Below are 23,830 nucleotides of genomic sequence, written 5' to 3'. Positions count from 1 at the left end.
CCCTCCCAACCTTTTGTTGGGACACATGGTAGCATATGGTGCTCCCTCCCCCCTTCGAGTGGTTTTCTTCCCAAAATCCATGGTTTTCTCTCCCCCTTTTTCAAATAAAAACCACCTTTTTTGAATTGAAACCACCTATGACCTAGGCATAGTAAGTGCAAGATGCTACCTCAACATACCATTGCCCCACACAAAGGAGCACTCTCATTGGGACATCTCAAATCCCTCTCTAATCGCTTGAAATTAAGGAACACTAATTGGAGGCCCTTCTGAGACCCCATTTCTCCCCTAATGGGAGTTGGCCCTTTTTGGGGAGTCCACCCAGGGGTAGTCATAGGGGTAGGCCCCTGAGGAGTCGGCTGAGTGGAATTAAAGTCCTCTGGAGAGTACAACCCATGACGTCTCCTCCTACAAGTACATGTATGGTAAGGTGGACAAAAAACCTATGTCCTAGGCAATGTTAGGGCAAGCAGTTTGGGTGGGAAACACAGGAACATTTTGAATTACATAGTAATGTGCCACTGATTGGCACTCAATGTACAATTTGGGAAAGAAACGGTTGCATGGGTGCCTCTCTCTCTCTCTCTCTCAACAAACTCCCGCTCACTCCTATGCTCTCATGATCTCTCTCTTTCTCTCTCATTTAGCTTGTCTCAGTGACTTTATGCAAGCAAATTCTATTAGTCAGTTAGGCAGCCTCTCTCTCTCTCTCTCTCTCCTTGTGTGTGTTCTCTTTGTGTTCAATCAACTCCATCTTTAGACAAGTGAACAACAACCTTGTCCAATTAGGTCAATTAGTGAAGAGGCTAAGGAGGTGCTTTTCTCCTTTTGGGTTGTTCATACCCGTGTGTCACCCAACAAAAAAGATATTTGTTAAAAGTGACTTGGAAGTAAATCTTGGATCAAGCACCCTCTGCACCTCCTTGACCAGCCTTGGGTGCTCACAATGGTCATGATTCTTTCATTCTTTGGGCTATTTCTATACCCCAATTGCATATTACTTTGATACTAATATTATCATGGTGGTGGATTACTTAGGTTGTAGATTGCAACGTATCACATTTCTTTCAGTCGTTCATTACAAAGAAAATAGTTACTTTCCAATGCCACAATGGTATTACTAGAAAGCAGGTATCATTGTATGACTGTGTGGTAGTATGGACAAGTTTTACACTAGCTATGATGTCTTATAGAGGAAATCGCTTTTCAGCCATTATTGCATTAGTAAGATACCTACGTAGTAGAATGCAATGTGACATACTGCTTGTAGCTAGTTATAGTAAAGTTCCTTACAAGAAATTGGTCCCATAGTGAGGTGGCACTGGTAGTGCAACAATACCAATATTATGTGTGCTTGTGGAGAAGGAAACAGCGGTACCTAGCACAAGATACTAAAGGTTCATAGTAGTAAGGTTGTGTGGTGTCATGGAAATCTACTTTACTTGAAACCAGTGGTAGCACAACAATACTAGATTCATAGTAAGGTTGTGTGCTATCATGGTAAGTTTTTAACGTACTTTACTTCTATTCCCATTCCCGTTGTATGGGATATCATGCAAATATTTTTTTTCCATACCATTGAGTTAACACTTTCTTAAAGCAAGACCTGTTCCATACAAAATTTGTAGTGGTTCCACAAGACTATCGGTATAATTTTACTAAGAATTTGGGTGCATACTGGTATTATTAATGGGAACAAAATATTAGTTTATACTGGTATCATGTAAGGAATCTATCTATTTAATTGATGCTGCAAGTGGAGATTTATCTCTTGTTCAAGAAAATGTACCCAGAGATCAGGATTCAACAATGGGCATTCAAAAACTTGAAGCCTTATTTTGTGCATAAGCTCAAGGATCACACGTTTAGATGTCGATGTGCATGTCAATGTGCTTGTGATATTTGTATGGTGGATGGCCATTCAAAAGAATGCAAGTCTACAAATAAGTCATATAAGGGCATCACATCAGTTTGGAAATCAGATTTGTGTGGAAAACCAGTAACTTTTGCATTCCATGCTTTGAAGTGTGTAATGGGAGAATGCAATGACTATGGACCTCAGAAGTTGCCAGTATGTCCATCTGAGAAACCATTCAGTGAACACCCTATAGCTGTGAAGATTTTTGAAGACATAGAAGTATGATTTACTATTGATGGGAAGAAGAAGAAAAGGAAGGTCCTAACACACAAGGACATGTCTACCAAGAAACTTATTGGTCGGTTCAATGCTTGCTTGGTGGATTTTATCAAACACAATTTTGTGTACAGATGGTAAGCAGAGCAATATAAAGAAAGTTTAACAAGGTTCCCTAAAGATGTGGTTGTACCATGCATAGATTTTGTTGAAAGCTATAGCTTCAAGGAGTAGAATGAGATATAGTCCATGCAAGGGTATTCCAGCCAAGTAACAATCTTTGTTCACATTTCCTACATTTGTATTATAGGTGACATCCACAAAACCAATCACTTCTACATATCTGATTATAAGTAGCATGACACTCTTTTTGTGTAGCATTGTTTCATGCTTCATCGTGAATGGTTGAAGGGTTTTTGTCTATCGCTTAAATGACATTGGGTATGGCATGATGGAGCACCTCCCAATTCAAAGCTAAAATGCCTTTCTACTTTGTAGCTCGGTACATCTGTGAGACCGGATTGCAAATGATGTGGAACTTCTTTGGCTCTGGTCATGCAGGAAGGGTGAACATGATGGTATAGTTGTTGTTAAAAGATCGTTTACTCACAAGCAACTGAAGTAGGATGGTGCAAAGTTGCAAGTGCTGCTGATGTACATATATCTTTTAAGGCCTTGTGGAGCAAGATTTTTAAAGGTGTTGTGGAGCATGAGGTGACTAGAGTGTTTTGGGAAAAAAAGGCTAGTGATGTGAACATAGAGAAGAAATGGGACTATAAAGTTGTATCATAGTCTTGATCATTGCATTCAGTTTTGGGGTTTTGAATTGTGATGACACAGCTTTAAGAACTAGGAAATTATCATGCTTTTGCAATGCTTATATGTAGCAACTTTGGGGGAGATGCACCAATCAATCACATGTATCTAGTTGGAAATAAATAATCTAGAACCATTGACAAATGATAGTCTTGAGAATGGTTTTTACATGGATGTCATTAATGATGCAACATATGAGGGGCATTATGTCACACTGAGTGATACTTTGCTAGTTGGAGATAATTTTATAGTTAGAACAGAAAAGGACAACATAGAGAATGTTGGCTTTTACATTATCAAGTGCACAAAAGAGAAGGAAATTGCCACAAGAGTTGTTAAAGATGCCCAAGAGTTGTGAAAGATGCCCAAGAGAAGGAAATTGCCACAAGAGTTGTTAACGACAAGGACATCAGGTTCCCAATGGTCAAGGACAAAAGCAACGACATATTATTTAGCTTCTCACTTGAGCTACACAAATGTGTGATGTCTTACGAAGCTTAGAGCAATCCCAACACTTCTCTCGATCCTTTCTTGACTTATGGATCTATTCCTTCACTATTCCATCACTAGTTTGTATTGCATGTGGTAGGTTACTTTCAATGATCTTTGTACAACATCACTTCAACTTTGGAAATATTTTAATATTGAACACACACACACACACACACACACACACACACATAAACAAATTGAAGTTACATTGAGAAATTATGCAATAAGAAATAAAGCAAGATATATGGAGAAGTGTAAAGAATGAATTTACATTGAGAAATATTGTACAGTGCCAATTCTCTTTAAATAGATGGCCAGTGGAGACTAGTTCGCAATTACGTAAACAAAATTTTCACCGAATTCCCTTTTGAAATTAAATGGAGTAGGAGGTGGTCTCCACAGTTGTGGACGAGGGGTACCCAATCCAAAGGGCATCAGCTGGGCAAACACGGACTTTGTTGATGATGTCATCAACATGCTGTTCTCTAAACAGCTCCGCATCTTAGTCAGAGTAGCAGCTAAATCATGGAAGCTACACGAAATGTAAAATACAAAGTAAAAGCTTATAGAATAAGAAATGAAAGTCATATACATCATTAAAAACACTTGATACATACCATTTCTGAGGGTAAATAAAAAATTATGTGCAATTACAATTTAGCATTCAAGGCCATTTTCTAGCCCTGCCACAACTATAGCCATCTTGTTGAAGTGGAAATTTAACTGTGATTGTAGTTTTCTAAAAAATGTCCATCTCTTGGGTGATGCACACTAAAGCACTTATAATTTTCCTTATTGATATACATGCCAATTTATAGGCATCAATCTCAATCTCTCTCTCTCTCTCTCTCTCTCTCTCCACATTATTTGGACTTACTCTCTTACATGGCCATGGTCACCTAGAGCCAAGTTTTCTAGGTAACGATGCCTACTTTTAATATCCAATGCAAGCAAACTCTTGTGCCCACTACAAAAACAATCTTTGATGATGAGAATTTGAAAGCATAATATTTGCATATAGTAATGATCTATCACAATACTTACTCCTTAGGGTAGGCCAACAAAATTATTCAGAGAACATTTAAGTCATTGTTCAATTGCGCGAGCCATGGATCTATATCATGGAATGTAGTATCAATTGGAGATAGCAATTGGGAAATAAAAGAGTCCAAAACATAAACCCGCTCTTGAATCTCATCTTGAAATCTTGACACTATAGGCTACATATGAAAATTACATCACATCATTTATTTTGTTTTATTTTGGCAAGAAAGAAGCAATTGGAATGAAAAATAATGATGAAAAACACCTAAGCAAAGGGTTGATGACTTTATCTTGAATGTCTTTATGTACATTTGAAAGAACTTGAATGTTTTCTTCACTGAAAGGCAAATAATATGGCTTGCCTCACAACCTTACATGTGCATGGAAAGAAGGACCAAGAGAGGATAAAGCAGACTTATTTGATTTCTACATTGCCCTTATGGTGTCTTTCTTTTGAATTATGCATAGCCACTCAAATCTTCTTACTCGAAGATCATTTACGGCTTGCTCAATAGCTCTTCTTGTGGCTTCCATCTCCCTAGGTGGCCTTTTGACCAATGTGGCTGACTCTTAAACTACCATCCTTGGTGCCTTAGATTGTGTTTTGTTGGAATGCACAATGTCCAGAGGCAGTTTAGTGATTGTAACTCAGCTACACCTCAAAGGAGGTAGCGCGAGTATACCTTGCATCTTTGGATCCAGTAAAGCCATAGGGTCAAGTTTTGTCAAATCTAAATCTAAGTACTTGGAGCAAGTACATGTCTCTATCCATGACTGTGACTCTGTGTGCATTTTGAGAGATCTCAACACTCAGTATGCAGGGTTCCGAGGATTTTTGTCACCTATAGATATATTGGGGTTGTCGTTGTAGTATACGTGTAGCTTAGGACCTCGAGTCATGTTCCGGTGAGAGACATAGGCTTAAGTGTGGTAAGCAAATAAAGTGTATGCATGTGTAAAAGGAACATGTATCATCATGATTGAGGTAATGAAGGCTTTCGCCTTCATTGGGGGTTGTAGGGTTTAGGAGGAGTTTAAGGGTTAGAATGAGGTTCCAGGGTTAGAAGGAGGTTCTAGGGTTCAAAAGGAGGTTCTAGGGTTAGAAGAAGGTTCCAGGGTTTAGAAGGACTTCCAGGGTTTAGGAGGTTCCACGGTTTAGAAGGAGTTTCAGGGTTTAGAAGGAGGTTCCAGGGTTTAGAAGGAGGTTTTAGGGTTTAGAAGGAGTCCAGGGCTAGAAAGAGGTTCCAAGGTTCAAGATAGAGTACATGGTGGAGAACTCGTCTCCCTCATAGATCATGGAGTTTAAGGGATGAGGAACAAAGGGTTTAGGGGGAGCATAGGAGTGGAAGAAAAAGAAGGTGTAAGAGCATGGGGGAAAGAAGAGAGAGGAGAGAGGAGGAGGAGGGAGGAGGATGAGAGAGGAGGAGGAGGAGGGAGGAGGAAGAGGAGGGAGGAGAGGGAGAGGGTGGGTTGCAAGGTTGGAGGAGAGGGGAGGAGGAGTTGGAGGTTCCAGGGTTTAGAAGGAGTTCCAGGGTTTAGAAGGAGTCCAGGGTTTAGAAGGAGGTTCCAGGGTTTAGAAGGAGTCCAGGGTTAGAAGGAGGTTTCAAGGTTCAGGGTAGAGTACATGGTGGAGAACTCATCTCCCTCGTAGATCATGGAGTTTAAGGGATGAGGAACAAAGGGTTTAGGGGGAGCATAGGAGTGGGAGAGAAAGAAGGTGTAAGAGCATGGGGGAAAGAAGAGAGAGGAGAGAGGAGGTGGAGGGAGGAGGATGAGAGAGGAGGAGGAGGAGGAGGGAGGAGGAGGAGGAGGAGGGAGGAGGAGGAGGAAGGAGGAGGAGGGAGGAGGAGAGGGAGAGGGTGGGTTGCAAGGTTGGAGGAGAGGGGAGGAGGAGTTGCAAGGTTAGGACATGCTTTTGGACGTGGAGTGCAAGGAAGCATGGACACTTGAGACAAATGCTTGAAATACCAAAGTAGACTCACACAATGTCCCAAAGAGTGTGGGCTTCATTCCATTATGGGGTATTTATACAAGTTGGAGAGCTTCTCTCTGTGCATGTAGGAATTGTAACACAAAGTTGTAACACAAAGTTGTATCACAAAGTTGTAACACAAAGTTGTAACATAAAGTTGTATCACAAAGTTGTAACACAAAGTTGTAACCTAAAGTTGTATCACAAAGTTGTAACACAAAGTTGTAACACATAGAAGTCATATGTAGAAGTTGTAACACAAAGTTGTATCACAAAGTTGTAACACAATGTTGTATCACAAAGTTGTAACACATTCTCTTTCTACATGTAGAAGTTGTAACACATTCTCTTTCTACATGTAGAAGTCATAAGTAGAAGTTGTATCACAAAGTTGTAACACAAAGTTGTATCACAAAGTTGTATTACAAAGTTGTAACACAAAGTTGTATCACATTCTCTTTCTACATAAGTTCATGTTGGCACAGAGTCAACAGACTCTCGAATCCATTTTATTACTCGTCCTCGGGTTATGGCTTATTTTGATTTTAGAGTTGGGATGCCATGTGCGTAATCTAGTCGTTCCTGCTGTAATGCTTTTGCATCATAAAATTTGTGGTCTGTAGTCAGGAAGCGTATCTCCTCTTAAGGAGGGGTAGATGGCTTGTGACTTTCAGAGGGGATCTCGTTGCTGAGGTTGCAGACTCTGCGATCGAATCTTCTTGGGAAGAGGTTTGGCGGGGGTCTCGTTGTTGAGGCTGGCATTTCTTGCTATCTTGCATACATGTTGAATGCGATTGCACCCGTACTATTGAGCTTGTAGATAATTTGTATACAAGTATGATATTATAGCATATAGGAGATGGCTGTGATGTTTGGCGGGAGTTTTTGACCGCTACTTCTCCCCCTTTTTTTCGATAGAAATTACACTCCATCATGGGAATATCAATCCGTAAATTTGTGGGATTTAATAGGGAAACTAAAACTCAATCATCCCTAATATGAAATTGATTAGGTCTTCCTACATGTGCAAAAACGTGCATATGCTAGTGAGTGTGCATGTAACAATCTAGTACAAATTATATGTGCAAAAACGTGCATATGCTAGTGAGTGCTCATGATACAATCTAATCCTAACTAAGGAAGACTTGGTTTCCCAAATCTTCATTTCTATAGGGGATGGCTTGCATGTTGATGTAGTAGCATTTTAGTCGGCTCCTGTTTACTGTTGTGTTGAATTGGGCTCCATCCAATGTTTCTAGCAGCACAACTCCGATGGGATTCATCTTTCGTACTCGGTATGGTCCTTGACCTAGATACTTTAGTTTCCCCTTGTGTACTTTGGCATTGTATAACAGGACTAAGTTGCCTTCCTTGATGTCTTTAGCTTTCAAATTTCTATCAAACCATGCCTTTCTTCTACATTTTTTATTGTCATGGCATGGTAGGCGACTAGTCTTGTCTCTGTATGCTTCTCAAACTGATAGAGTCTTTCTTTCAAGGATTCATGGTCTCCCATGCATTCCTATACTGCGATGCGTAGACTTGGTATTACAAATTCGAGTGGGACCATAGCTTCAAGGCCGTATACTAATTGAAAAGGTGTGTTCCCTGTATTGGCCTTGAATGTGGTTCTGTTTGCCCATAAGGTACCATTTAGTTTCTTTGCCCAATCAAAACGCTGTGGTTCTACTACCTTGGTGAGGATAATGCATATTATTTTATTGGTGGATTCTGCTAGTCCATTCCCTTGGGGGTAGTAGGGTGTGCTTTTTCTATGGAATACTGTGAAGCCAGACGAGAGTTCTTGGATTACCTCATTGACAAAATGTGTGCCTCTATCCGACACAATTTCAATGGGGCATCTGAATCGGGTGATCACATTTTCGTATAAGAATCTTGCTGTGCTTCAGGCATCTACCTTTTTGATTGCTTTAGCTTCAACCCATTTTGTAAAGTAATCACTGGCCACAATGATGTAGCGTGCCTGTGTTCCTTTTACTGCTGGATGTATGGGACCCACATAGTCAATCCTCCATTTTTCAAATGGTTTTTGTGCAACAACTGGTGTTAGGGGATTGAAGTCTTCGTGTTGTGGTTTAATAGTCCATTGGCATACATCACAGCCTTTTACATATTCATAGGCATCTGCCCACAGTGTTGGCCACCAGTAGCCTGCGAGGAGAACTTTTCTTGCTGTGGCTTCCCCTTGGAAGTGTCCTCCTACAATGCCTTCATGGACTTCACTCAGGATTGGCATGATCTCATGAGGCATTACACATCGTCTTAATATATGGTCCTTGCCCATCTTATACAATTGTCCTGTAATGAGTTGATAGGGTGCAGCCTTTAGAATCAATTTTCTGGCATCTACTCCTTTCATTTCAGGGGGTGGTCTTCCTGCCATCAAATACCCAATGATATCTCCACACCATTCTGGAATAGCATCTATTTGAAATAGTGTGGCATTTGGTAAGTCATCTTCTACTCCAGTGGCTTCTTCTCCCGACTTGACTCGAGACATGTGATCGGCAATGTAGTGTTGGACACCTTTGCGGACCACTATTTTGAAGTTGAATTCTTGAAGCAAGAGGAGCCATCTGGTTATTCTTCCTATGGTACACGGACAGTTCACAAGATAAAGCAATGCTTGATGGTCAGTGTAGAAGACAAAATCATTTGCCAGTAGATAGTGCCGAAATTTCTTTACACTATACACCATTGCTAGGGCTTCCTTTTTGTGGTTGTATAGTTGATCTCTGCATCATTGAGTTGTCGACTGGCGAAGTAGAAGGGGTAGTCTTTCTTATGTTCACCAGGTTGACAAAGCACACTCCCAATAGCAAACTTGGATCCATCAGTATGAACATGAAAATCAATATCCCAATTGGGAGATATAAGGATGGGTGCTGTGATTAGGCGCCACTTTAAAAGCTCAAAGGCTTGGTCGCACTCTTCGGTCCATAAGAACTCCACTAATAATTTGTAAAGTGGTCTAGCTATCATGGCATACCACAATATAAATCTTCTATAATAGTCGGCATGTCCCATAAAGACCTGTACACCTTTGGAATTTGTAGGAGGAGGCAATTCCATGATGATTTTGATTTTGTCCATGTCAGTTGCAATCCCATGTTGAAAGACGATGTGTCCCAAAACAACTCCGTGGGTGACCATGAACTGGCATTTTGTTGGATTTAGGGAGATGCCATACTCACTGCATTTGATTAGTACTTCTTCAAGACATTTGAATGGTTCTGTTTGTTTGAATGGATGCACAAATCATCCAAGAACACCTATAAAAACTTATTTAAAAATGACTTGAAAGCTGTGAACATGACTCACTGGAATGTGGCTGGGGCATTACAAAGGCCGAATGGCATGACTCTATATGCAAAAATACCCCATTCTGTAGCAAATGCTATTTTTGATTGGTCTTGAGGAGCAATTTGCACTTGGTTATAGCCATTGAAGCCATCCAAGAAGCTATATGTTTCAGATCTTGGCACCTTTTCCAACATTGTTTCTATTAAGGGAAGGGGATAGTGATCCCTAATTGTGGCGGCATTCACATTTTTTAAGTTTACACATGTTCTGAGCTTCTTGTTGCATTTCGGTACAATGACAATGGGTGAAACCCAATCAGTGTGCTCTATCTCATAGATGAATCTGGCATCTAGTAGTTTTTCTAGCTCGTCATAAACCATGGTGCCATATTTAGGAATTGTGCGATAAGGTCCACATACCTTAGAGTGAGCACCTTCCCTTATAGGTATCATGTGTACTGTCACTTCTGGTGAAATTCCTTTCATCTCTTTGTATGACCATGCTAGGCAGTCATGGTATTCCATTAGGAGTCTTTGAGTTTAGTTTCATCTTCTTGACGAAGCTATTTCCAAATGAAAACCAAATTTTCTTCCTCTCCTTCAAGGCCGAGGTTTATTGTGCGTGTTTTTGCCGGTCCCTCATAGATTGGAGTTTCTCCAATGCTATGGGTTTCTTGAACTTCAAATTCTCTAAGTGGTCTTGGCATTGCTATTGGCGCATTGCCACTTGTATAATTCTTGAAGTATTCCGACACTTCTCGAATATCGACCTCTGATGGGGTTGAACTAGCCTGACATGTGTCATGTGTACTGGGTCGCATAGTTGCATTTATTAATTTGTTAGGCTCTTCTTGACTTTCTTTTTCTGAAGTCTCTTGATCGAACTTCATCCGCACATGTGGCTTATATTTCTGAAACTTCTTACGTTGGGAACTGTGGGGTAACTTTTTCAATTTCAGCATTCGCAGCCCCTGTTTCAAGGTCCTAAGGAAAATCTGAGTCATCATTTGTATGGGTACCTTCGTCAGGTTCATTATCCCACTCGAGGTCAGCCATAAAGAATGGCATCTCTAGATCGATTGGTTCTTCATGTGTCAGTGGAGGATCGAGCACATTAGCATCTATCTGTGAGAAGATGGGGTCTAATGAATGGCAGTTGTTGATGGTTGCCAATGTTTGTATCCAGTTATTGACATTGCTTTGTGAGTCACTTGCTATGGCATGCTTTGCAAGGGAGCTGATTTGCTTGAGATTGTTGTTGAAGATGTGTCAACCAATGCTCTAGGCACAATTGGTTTAATAGCTCCTATCCCCACATTCACCCTGATTGCAATGTCTCGATTCTGGATTGTCAGTCTATCAGTTCCCCAGTCATGGAGGACTGATGCTTCCCATAACCAAGGATGTCATAGTAAAATTTGATAGGATTTTTAGGGGAGATACAAGATTGTGAATTTAAGGGAAAAGTGGACTCCTACGATATTTGTGGACACACCATTTACTATTTCCAAGGGTTTAGCCCATGAATCATCGGCAAGGCGTTGCACAAGCCGTCCCTCTACCATGCTTGCTTCTGGTCTTGCTCTTTGCCTTACAAATCCCTTCAAAGTTTTCATAAACCGCTTGAGAAAAAACATCCACTGACTATGAACGGTACTTGCAATGGCCACCTCATCAACTATGTGCACAAGCAAGTGCACTTGAGTTGTCATAATGCTCGAGGGAAAGTCCTTCTCAAGCAAGCATATGACTTCGATGGAATCCACCCTAGAATTCTCGATGCTAGATATGGAGATCTCTTTTTGAGATATCCACCTATTTCACATGCCCATGTAAGATATATTCATAATCAGTCTACGGATTATTTAGCTTAAATTGAAGAAAATGCAATCAGTGCGATTTGATAGTAAGCATACCTCACAATCATTAGGGGAGAAATGGGCCTCAAATTAGTGTTTCCTAATTTCAAGGGATTAGAGAGGCATTTGAGGTGTACCAATGAGAGTGCTCTGAAGTGTGGGGCAATGGTATGTTGAGGTGTCAAATTGCATTTACTATGCCTAGATCCAGATGGTTTTGATTTGAAAAAGATGGCTTTAGTTTGAGAAAGGGCGAGGAATACCATGGATTTTGGGAGCAAAACCACCATGTTTGGAGAGAGATCACCATATGCTGCCATGTGTCCCAAATTTGAAATAAGGGAGGGAGGGGGTGCATTTAAGGCACTCCCTAAAGTCAAAAAGGGCGGCTATAAGGCTCGTGGCCTGTGCAGTGTACAGACATGAGAGAAAGCTGCATTGCCTGCACGCCTGCCACGTGTAAATGCGAGATTCAGGTGCCACTTGGGGAAGGGGGGCGCCCACCAAAACTTAAATGCCCACTTTGGCTCCTAATAGGATTTGAACCTTTGATCACCTGCCAAGGGCCCCTCCACTCTAACCACTAGGCCATTGAGCCAATAGTGATATCCTTCTCTACCACAGTCTATATAATCTTATACAACTTTTTGCCTCTCTTCCATAATTGTCTCCAAAACCATCTAGAGTCTACCAAAACCACTTTAGCCTCCATTATGACCCCTCCACATAGGATTGGATTATGAAAACTAATCCATTCCTTATAAGCCCTTTTGAGACCCCAATTCTCCCCTAATGACCACTGATCTTAAATATAGCATTTCTAACATCTTCTTCTAAGCACCCCTTTACTGTAATTGGGAGGATGGACTATCAAAGCAACAAAGAAGTCATGTCAATAATATAACATAATCGTAATTACACTAATGCATCACGATTATCGGTACACTAATCCTTCATCTTAGAATACCTATAAGACCTTGTGCCAATCATGGGACTTGAGCCCACTAAGCTTATTGTCCTTTGAAAATGCTCCTTTCAAGCAATGCATGTACCTTGTGGGTGTTTGAAAAGAGGCAATGTCTGCCTTGATCGCTACCTCCTCTCTCGTGGAGAGGATACATGTTGCTTTCAGGAGGACAACTTTTCCCGAAGCATGCACTTGGGGCCACAAATGAGACATCCTATTCATAGCACGCAAGTCTTCTTGCACTCCTCTCGAGTCTTTGGAACCAACCAAGTGTGCCCAAATAGTAGCCCCCATATTCTTGAAGATATGCATGGGATCCAAGAGATGATCGATTTGTAATTGACCCCAATAAGGAAGCTCATGAAAGATCGATAGCCTCTTCATACCATGAGGAGGTTTCTCTCCATTCACCCTCCAAGCTTGAATCCAATCACTTGCCTTCAAATATGGTGGTGGTGGATCAAGCTGACCTCCACGCGCGAGATGGTCCAGTGGAAAGTATCGAGCATGACCTTCATAAGCATTTTTCCTCATATGTTTGGAGTATCGTGCAAGCGATTTCAAACCCAGTCCACAAATAGGACAAGCATGGTACCCACTTGTAACAAGTCCTGCACGCATGCATGAATGTGTTAGTATAAGACATGCTTGCAAAAGAGAGTCATAAAAGCGTAATCTTATATTATACATGTAAAGACACAACCACGTACCTGCACACTCTCCATATCCTGGGTAGTCATGCATGGTCCACATCAAGATACCCCTGACCAAAATATCATTGGTATGTCTAGGAGCTTTGGAAATATAAAAGACTCGCACTCCTCTCCATAAGATCTATAACTCCTCTATCAAAGGTGCCATGTACACGTCCATATTTTTGGCCTTGTAGTTCCCTGGCACAAGTAGTGCAAGCATGAGGTGTCCCTTCTTTATTATTAACCATGGCGGGATATTGTAATTCACCAAGACTATGGGCCATGTCGAGTGTAACCCGAAAGGAATCATGCCATCCATGGTGAGCCCAAGATGTAAGTTGCGTGTCTCCCTCGCAAAGTGCAACCACTGATTGTCTATGTGCTTCCAAGCTACATAATCTATGGGAATCCTCAATGTGTCATCAATGGACCGATGAGATGCATGCCAAGTCATCAACTCCACTATGGATTTGCATCGAAACATGTGCTGTATTCTTACAGTGATGGGAAAGTGTCTCAAGACCTTTACCGATATCTACTCACCCTACAAGTCATCTCTATATTATTGTTCCCCACACTTTCGACAACTAGCCAAATCTCCATGCTCATGACGAAAGAGAATACAGTCATTATAGCAAGCATGGATGGTATCATAATCCATGCCCACCATTGTTAGCATCTTGTTCACTTCATCTCTTGATGCGGGCATGGTATTTGATGCAGGCAACATCTTCTGGAGCAACCTATCACAATTCAAACATACATAAGCTTCGAATAATGATGATTCTCAAAACAAACAATATCCAAATAATGAGTCGAATTAATGCGGGAGCTAACCTCATTAAGGCCGAGACACTTGTATCCGACCACCCATACTTTGCTTGCAGATTCAAGATTGAGAGACAAGCCCGCAGTTTAGACATCCTAGCACCCTCATACAACTATGTTGATTGCAACTCTTGCATATTGACCTCAAACTCTGATATCATGTGTATATGTGATGTAGTGCCCCTAAAAATAGAATTCATCATGTCTACCATACCCTCGTCATCATCTGGCACATCTGGGAGACTATAGTCTTGCTCAAAGTGTGAAGGTATATGCGCACCCTCGCCACCCTCCTCATCCTGTCTCAAGATTTCATGTACATATAAGATCTTGTCTCAAGGTTTCATGTCATAATGGTATCCAATATTAATCACGAACTCAAATAGCATTGACTTACCGAGGATCCATTACCACGTGCAACACCAATGGTGGGTACTGGTTCGAGCTCCTCCCCATACATCTGCAAGTGGTGCATGACAATACGACGTTGATGTCATACTTCTCACTTGCAATGAGTGGAATGACAATACAACCTTTCCGTAAGCCACTATGTGCTCTCGAGAGTTGGCGCATCATCTGACAAGCTTCCACTCATCCCTTCCATCTGCACACTTACAAAATCACACCATAAGCTGCAAGGAAATCTATTAAGATCCAAAAAATAGCCACCCATGAGCTCCTTTCCTCTCTTCTAACAGAAAGTGCCCTAAACCATCGCTATATAGCGATGCTTTGCATTGTTCCATCACTATATAGCGATGCTTTTAGAATATAAATGTTGCTATATAGCGACTGACCAACGTCGCTATATAGCGACGTTGGGGGCTAAAACCTGAAACCCCACGCAATGCCGTCTTTCACATCTCTATTGTGAGAAAAGCAAAAGTCTCTCCTCCCACCTTATATTCGACAACCTTGGTTTCTCCTCTCTATTCCCCACTCCTCACCCCTACCCAGCCTCTCTCCCAACACTTGTGCTCCCTCTCCACCCTTCTCCCTCTCCGCTTGTGTGAAAGGAAGTTTTTCAAGAAGGTGTGTCTCTTTAAGCAATGTAGGTTCATTTTTTGTGAGATTTCATTTTGTGAGTATTAAAGCATGTTTCTCCTTGTATTGTTAAGGCTATGTGCTAATTTTCATGCTTGATTTTCAGAGGTTAAGGACCAAAACCGAGATTTGGTGAAAGAAAGAAGACTCACCTCTTCTCTTTTTGGTATTTCTCTTCCTCCTCTTTCTCCTTGTTTGTAGGCTTATGCTTTCTCCTTGTTTGTAGGCTTCTCTAAACTCATCCACTCCCTTTGAAAAGTTGCTTCTTTAAACTCCTCCTTCCTTTAACTAGTTATCTGAAAAAGTGGTATGTTTCCTCTTTTTTGTAGGGCCAATCCACAAAACACGGTTCGGGACTTTTCCAGGTAAGAAAGTGCATTATTTGCATTGGCCTAACTAATGCCTTAAGCACTAGCTGCAGTGATGGGCATAGGAACCCTCTCTTTTCCTCTCTTCTCTAATTCCCTCTTCTTTCCCTCTTTTCCTCTTTTCCTCCTTTTTTCCCCCTCTTTCCCTCATATGCTCGTGCATAATCATAAGCATATGCTTTCTCTCTTTTTCTCTTATGCATATGCTTTTCCTTCTCTTATGCTTATGCTCTTTTCCACTCTTCTTTTTCCCTTCTTTCAATCTCTTTATCCCTCTTCCTTCTCTTATTTTCCACTCTCTTTTTCTCCTCTTTTCATAAGCATATGTATTTGCCTATGCTTATGCTTATGCATGAGTATATGCTGAAAAGACAGTAGCGGTTTCTTTGCAATAGACTCCACCAAACTTTGGACCAATGAAAGTGATACTTTTATTCTTCCCGAGCACTGTGAGTAGGTGCATACTAATGATTTAATTAATCTAAGCTTTCATTCTTAAAGATCCATTGATATATGTACTTACGCATAATTTCATATATATAATTGATGGCATTTGGCACCCATCTTCAATATAGGTGGTTTTTCATTCGGATCATTCTGATCCAAAGATGTGGATATGGAGATGCCACTACCAATGCCAGATCCAATTGATCCAGATGGATCTAGCGAAGAAGATGATCACAATATGAGCCAAGAGGAAGATGCACATAATGACATTTTACGGGAGGAAGATGAAGAGTACGATATTGAGGAAGAAGATCATCAAGACAGTTAGGGATATGCAAAAGGTATCTTAGCTAGAAGTTCAAGAACCGAACAATCGGATACCAAGGTTATAAATTATAATGCATAAATTTCGATGCCTTGATGTATACACAGCCGATGATCCCGAGAAAGATACCTTTGCTCTAAACTGTGATTATATAGGAGAGAGGTGCTAAGCGGGAATAAACACAAGGTAACACATAAAAAATACTTAGTCCAACAAGTATGCACTTGAGAAGGTCCGGCCCATTGATCCAGAGATAGCTGATGCATGTGGAGCTTAAGAGTGCAATATTTTCGGTCCTTCAGGAATCGGTAATCATAGACCCTTCTCGACTGGCGTAGCTATCGCATGGTACCTTGTACAAGATGAGCTTAAGGCAGTTCATAGGGTGGTGCTTAATTATCTAGACCATTGTTGGGTTTTAAATAGCATTAAGATGGTGCCGTGCAGAGCTGGTGCATGAGTTTTTGTGCGAGGGGGCGGTAGCAGGGAGCCAGCCCAACATAATGCTTGAACGAGAGCGGTGAGCTGGGGGGAGCAGGAGCTGATTGGGTCTGGTGATGAGCTTGTAAGCATAGTATTCTTTGGCAGCCTTGCGGAAGAGATGACCCTTGTTAACAATAGTGAGAGATCGAGCAGGTGACATCCTCCAAGGCTAGGTAGCAATCAGCGAGCTGAGAGAGACGATGGAGGAAGATGAGAAGCACGATGGGGAGGCGATAGATGAGGGAGCGCCTATTGCAAGGAATGCAAAATGCACTCGTCACTGTCTTGGTTTTGCATTTCATGGGTGGCTTATAAGAGAGAAAAAGAAAAGCATGAGGCACACTTTTCAGCCCTTTTTCTTGAATTGCTCTACTTTAAAAAAAAACTCTACTCAATTGATGAGTTACTCAAATCAACCGAGAATCAACCTTCATAAAGATTGATCCATTGCTTTACATTGCAAAAACTCTCACAATATTATTTATGTGGCCCAATCCACCTTTTAATGAGACCCATATAGAATCCACAAATGAATTGAATCATCATGGGACTTAAATGTGGATCTCACATGGATTGGATTGGGCAGATTTCCCATCCAATTAAGGTCTTGCAGCATATCATGTACTCTACAACCATGAGAGAGAACTACCACCGCTTTGGAGATAGCTAGAAACAAGAACTGAATAATCTAGAAATGGGAACATATTACTTAGTGGATCTAGATGGTGATGACAAAGGTGTAGTAGTAGGTGCAATAGAAGGATTGAGTATGAGGTGAGGGTGGTAGACAAGGGTGGAGCAGTGTGAAGTCGACAAGGGTTGTGGAGGCGAGGGTATCTAAAATAATTGTATTATTTAGGTGTTGCATCTTTGCAAGATGTTGTATGGATTAGAATACAAAACCTCTACTTCCATGACCTCACATATTGAGTAATTCAAAGATGTTGCCAACCTACATCCTGCCGATGGTACTCCCATTGCACGTTCTAATTTTGTTGCACATCTTCTGAATCATGCTATTATTATTCTTACTATACTCTCTAATAAAGATGGTATTGAATTCAATAATGCATGCACATATGCCTCATTGACTATTCCCAACATCATGAATGATTTATGAAATCCTCTATAATATAAGAATACAAAACCTCTACTTCCATGACCTCACATATTGAGTAATTCAAAGATGTTGCCAATCTATGTCTTGCCGATGGTACTCCCATTGCACATTCTCATTTTGTTGCACATCTTTAGAATCATGCTATCATTGATATTATTCTTACTATACTCTCCAATAAAGATGGTAGTGAATTCAATAATGCATGCACATATCCCTCATTGAGTATTCCCAACATCATGAATGATTTATGAAATCCTCTATAATAGCTCTTCTTATACATGATCTAGATTCCTGAGAGGCCACTTTTGTTTCCTTCTACAATGCGTCCCTCCTCATGTTCTATTTTTGGAGTTCATAATCTTATCATATTTGTGGAGTTCAATTCATGGTCTAATGGTTTCTTTAATCTTGAGAAGTTGGACCAATGGGTGATGAATCTTTGTTTCTACTTGAAGTCTCAACCTTTTTTTGAGACAGACAACGTGTACATTGCTTTCATTTAATCTTATCATGAAGGGATGCACCCAATGTTGGGATCATGTTCAAAGCGTGATTCAAAGAGGTCTTAAATCTGTTATCAACATACGGGAGGTAATGGTTGAAGCTATGAAGAACAAGTAATTTGTACCTTTGGGGTACAAAGAGAAGATGCTCCACAAATGGTAGTTTTGCAGACAAAAGCTGGGCAACTTAATTCAATAAAACACTGAGAAATTTCACCAATCTCTCTTTAAGGCAAGAGTGGAAGACTTTGAGGAGAGTCTCACAATCAAGTATGTTGGGCATCTCCTTCCTCACATTTAGCAAGAAGTAGATTTAGATTGTGGATGAAGCTTATTGGATGGCAAAAATGGTAGAGAGGAACATGGGCTTTAAATCTGGCATTCCTCTAAATTCTAGGCATAAAGATCTTCCAAGAACTCAAAAAATATATCGGTCGCAAGTGGAGATCCCTCTAAAAAATGGTTACCATGACATTTCATCCCTCCAAGAAATGGTTACCATGACTTGGTTAACAAAAGATTGATTGAAGAAGGAACTCCCCGCATTTCAACGATAAGGGCATCCTCATTTCCAAGGCGAGGTGAATATAACATGCATCTCATTAAAACTCCCTTTCCCTTGAAGAAAAATTCATAAGCCTTGGTGGCAAATAGTGATGAGGAAAAAATGAAAAACATAGGCCAAAGACATAATAGCTCGGGAATAGTCAGTGCCTTTATCATTTTGGATTTTCACAGACTTACTAACCTAATACGTGATCTTATTTGATCAAGGTGCAATGTCAAAATGTAAAAAGGGTTTCAAACTTAGAAGGGCAGTCAACCACATGAAGTGCAATCACCATGCAACGAGGAGTACACGGACAAGCCAGGAGATATCTTGTGCCCTATAGTATAGAGCATACCTCAATGCCACTCATATCCTTTCTCCTTCAAGGAGGCATGAGATAAAACAATTCCAGAGAGGAGCTCTTAGCCCTGTTTAGACTTTTGTGAGGTAAATCTCCCTCCTCGGAGCCATGTCGTTAGAGGGAAAGAGAAGAGAAATGGCATTCTGCCGTCTTGATATCTAGAAAGACTACCAAACCTAGGGGCATTAGAAAACGTGGAGAGGATCTTCCGGAGCCTATGGGAGAGAGATCTGAACTTTGCCTTGGGAAGAGAAGCATGCCTTGAAGACGGCTAATTCCTTTAGGGTGGTAGAAAATATGCATACACAAGCGGTTTTCCTTTCCTAAAATCATAAAATACATTAAATTTACAACTCCTTAAATGCAAGTTGTATGGGTTCCCTTATGCATTGTCAACCACTCCATTTCCCACTACAATTGCATTGTCACTTATGAGAGGGTTAGGCAATCATTTAGAACAATAAGTCCCAAGCAAAATCCTTGAAACAAGTGCTTCAAATGTTCAAATGAGGGCACTTTGGTGTCCACTCCACTTGAGATATACAAAAGTCTATGTCACTGTGGAACATAAGAAGGGAACTCCTTTACAATTTAACCTATTATACGTGTGAAACAAGCCAAGAGACAACTCCTTTTTCATTTCATTGAAGTTCAAATGTGACAAAATCAACACGTCTCTTTTGGTCTGTCTAAGAGTTCTTTGATCGGATACTTAGAATCGTGTCATACTAGTGGGAAAAAACCGAGTTCCAAGGCGGATCGACGAGTGTTTCAGTCCCTTAATAGAAATCGTAATTGAAGGGTGGCTCTGTTCTCTTTTCCTTCACATAATCAATAGTGCGGTACATGCAGTAACCGGAACCAACACTAGTGGGACGCACAAGCTTTGCCACGCCAAGCTTTAAAGCATGGCTTTGAAACGATCGCTTTCAAAACAAAGAAATGATAACGAAACTAGGGATATGCAAAAGGTATCTTAGCTAAGAACCGAACAATCGGGTACAAACTTTTGCAAAGCTATAAATTATAATGTATAAATTCCGATGCCTTGATGCATAATACACAGCGGATGATCTCGGGAAAGATGCTAATTAAGCGGGAATGAACACGATGTCCACGTCAAAAATACTTAGTCCGGAGGATCCAACGAGTGTGCGCTTGAGAAGGCGGCCCGTTGATCCAGACAGAGCTGATGCATGTGGAGCTTGAGAGTGCAATATCTCCGGTCCTTCAGGAATCGGTAATCGTAGACGCTTCTGGGCTGGCGCAGCTATCGCGCGGCACCTTGTACAAGATGAGCTTAAGGCAGTTCGTAGGGTGGCGCTTAATTCTCCAGACCATTGCTGGGTTTTGGATAGCATCAAGCTGGTGCTGTGCGGAGCTGGTGCATGAGTTTTTGTGCGAGGGGGCGGTAGCAGGGAGCCGGCCCAACATGATGGCCGAACGAGAGCGCTGAGCTGGGGGGGCCAGGAGCTGCTTGGGTCTGGTGATGAGCTTGTAAGCGTAGTATTCTTTGGCAGCCTTGCGGAAGAGACGGCCCTTGTTAACAACAGCGAGAGATCGAGCGGGCGACATCCTCCAAGGCTAGGTAGCGATCAGCGAGCCGAGAGAGACTATGGAGAAAGATGAGAAGCTCGATGGGGAGGCGATAGATGAGGGAGCGCCTGCTGCAAGGAATGCAAAATGCACTCGTCACTGTCTGGGTTCTGCATTTCATGGGTGGCTTATAAGAGAGACAGAAAAGCGTGCCCTTGCGCGTTTAAAATTTGCTTTTGCTTTCAGGGGCTATGGGAAAATCGTAGGCTTCAAAATGCGATAACATATGGGCGAGTACTTGATGAAGCCACTTTGGGGGCTCCAAAAAGCACTAGGTTGTAAGCTCTCATTTTTGGCACTTTTCTGGTTTTAATGTTCAATGCCATCTCCAAAGAGCTCTCTCTCTCTCTCTCTCTCTCTCTCTCTCTCTCTCTCTCTCTCGCTCTCCATCCACACCTTGCGGCCACAATTCCAAATGGTTGCTAGAGATGACCTTTAATCACCTCGTTTCCTCATAGATAAATGTTCTCTATAGCCACCAAATATAACATCAAGCGATTGCTGAGCCTAAAATTTGATTGCTTATATGAGTGCTTGATCTGTTTCTCATGAGCTTCTTGTATACATAGGCCATGTTCTCTCTCAACACTTGCCACTAACTTTCTGTAACATTGCGATCTTGATGCTCATCTTTAGTCAATAGTAGTAGGTCGAGAGGAAATGGCTCTACGAGTCCAAGGCTCTGGAGGAGAGCAAGAAGTGGAGGTAAGATAAGAGGACCAAGTGCTGAGCCAGTTCCTTGTTGCTTGGCTCTATGCATGGGCTCGACCTCTTTTGGTGGTTCCTGATCCACTGTGTCCCCGTCGTGTCATTTTTCTATGCATTAGAGGTGCCCCATTGGATGTTCCCCTCCAATTGCTCTTGCTCCTTGGGGGTGCCCTCCTCGTTGTTCCCCCCCCATTGTTTTGCTTAGAGGTGCCCTTGTTATTGTTTCCCTCTGACTTCTTGTCAACCTATTTTTTCTTGCTTGGCTATCCTACTACTCCTGCTCTTGGCCTTTGTCCTGCTTCTGCTTCTCTGGTGCCCCTTCTCCCTGTTCGTCTTGATATTCTTTGGCCTACTCCTCTTTATCTTCTCCTTATCTAATCCCTCTTGGTCATCCTCTTTTTTCTTCTGTTCGTCCTGTTCCTCCTTCTTGTCTTTGTTGAAGAAGTGAAAGGAAAGCATGAAGCTAAACACGAAATGAGAAACTTTTCATGGTGATTGTTTTTGCCATAATATCTACAAGGATTGATCTTGAAGCAATCTTTTGAGAGGTGATTAGTCTTCCCACAATGTTTGCAAGGTTGAAACTTGCCCATTTGAGTTTTTATGGCATAGGCTATGTCATTGCCTCTCCGGAGTTCCTTGTGAAATTCTTCTTCTTGAAGAGCAGTAATAAGACCTTCAAGAGTAGGATTAGGAAGATTTTTCAATGTGGTAACAACATGATCATAATCTTCAGGCATACTTCTGAGCAATACTGCCATTGCATCATCTGTAGTGATTGGAGAGTTGATAGAAGCAAGTTGAGTCATGAGACTCTGCATGTCATTGACATGAGCAGCCAAGGGAGTGCCACTAGCCATCTTTAATTCAAAGAAAATAATCTTAAGTGACAATTTTGAGATGTGAGATCTAGCACCAAAAATAATATCAAGCTTCTGCCAAGCTTCAGAAGGAGACTCCAAATCAGAAATGTGATGAATGTAGTCATCTCCTAAGCCAAGAGCAATAATGCCATAGGCTTTCTCCTCTCTAGTAGGATCTCGTGTTGGGCGTGTAAGAGCTGAGGATTCTCTAGCATTAGAGGCTGTTGAAGAAGAAGTTGAAGCAGGTTTGACAAGTCCCCAGAGGTTTTCTCTCATCAATGCAAACTTGACTTTCATCTGCCATGTGTGAAAGCCTTTACCATTGAGCTTATCAATATTCAAGAAGGTAGCCATGAGAGGGTCTAACCCAAAATGGCAGTGTCTACTCTCTTACAAGGCTAGAAAGAGTTGAAAATCTTCAAAGTACAAGCATTTTAGTGTAGCAAAGACTTGTAACCAAATTCCATAAAAATCATAATGGAAATGATACTTCAACTTGCATGCTTCATAGAGGTGGCTAAATGAAAGTATTCCAAGCAAATCCAGGTATAGCAACCTAAAGGAAAGTTGTAGCCAAAATTGTACTAATGCTATTCAACACTTTAAAACATCAGAAATGCTAAAGTAGCATCTAATGTAGCACCAAACTCACAACATTGTCAAAACTGTCCAAAACAGAGGCCTGATCTTGGAGGGCTTGTATCTCACTCTTCAAAGCAAAGAAAAGAGGGCTTTCTAGGTAGAAATAAAGTTGGTATACCAGAGAAGAGCCACTGAAGAAGAGAGGCGAAATGCCACGTCACATTGCCATAGCCAGGAGCTTGAATGTCGACTGGTTTTTCATCTATTTCTCCCTCCCTGGTGAACCATTTCACTTCAAATCTAGATAAGGGCTAGCTCATGCTGTTGTGCAAGTGTGGCTTAGAGGAATTTTAGAATGGCTGCTCCAGCAAGTCGTATTGCACGAAATAGCATTAGGAAGAAGGCGACTATTGCACGGGTTTGTGGGCACCATTGTCTTATTCCTCTGACGTGGAAGGTCATCCATATGAAGGGTCTCTCCAGCCAGAAGGACCCTAGGAATGGTTGCTTGTAGGTAGAGAACTCAGCCCTCCAAGTGGTTGGGTAGAAAGGGGCAAAATGGAGAGGAAGGTGAAGAAGAAGAAGAAGAAGAAGATGACATGGCATAAATGGGCTCAAGGAGGATCATAGTGCTCTGATACCATGTTGAAGAAGTGAAAGGAAAGCATGAAGTTGAGCACGAAATTAGAGAATTGATTTAGAATGAAGAAGGGTGAGGTCCATATGTAGGCACCTCTACATGAGCCACCA

Source organism: Dipteris shenzhenensis, chromosome 13, assembly GCF_047967505.1.
Source record: "Dipteris shenzhenensis isolate YYH24624 ecotype China chromosome 13, Dip_SZ_1.0, whole genome shotgun sequence".
In the NCBI taxonomy this organism is placed as follows: Eukaryota; Viridiplantae; Streptophyta; class Polypodiopsida; order Gleicheniales; family Dipteridaceae; genus Dipteris; species Dipteris shenzhenensis.
The sequence above is the reverse complement of the archived record's forward strand: the minus strand, read 5'-3'. Positions refer to the sequence as shown.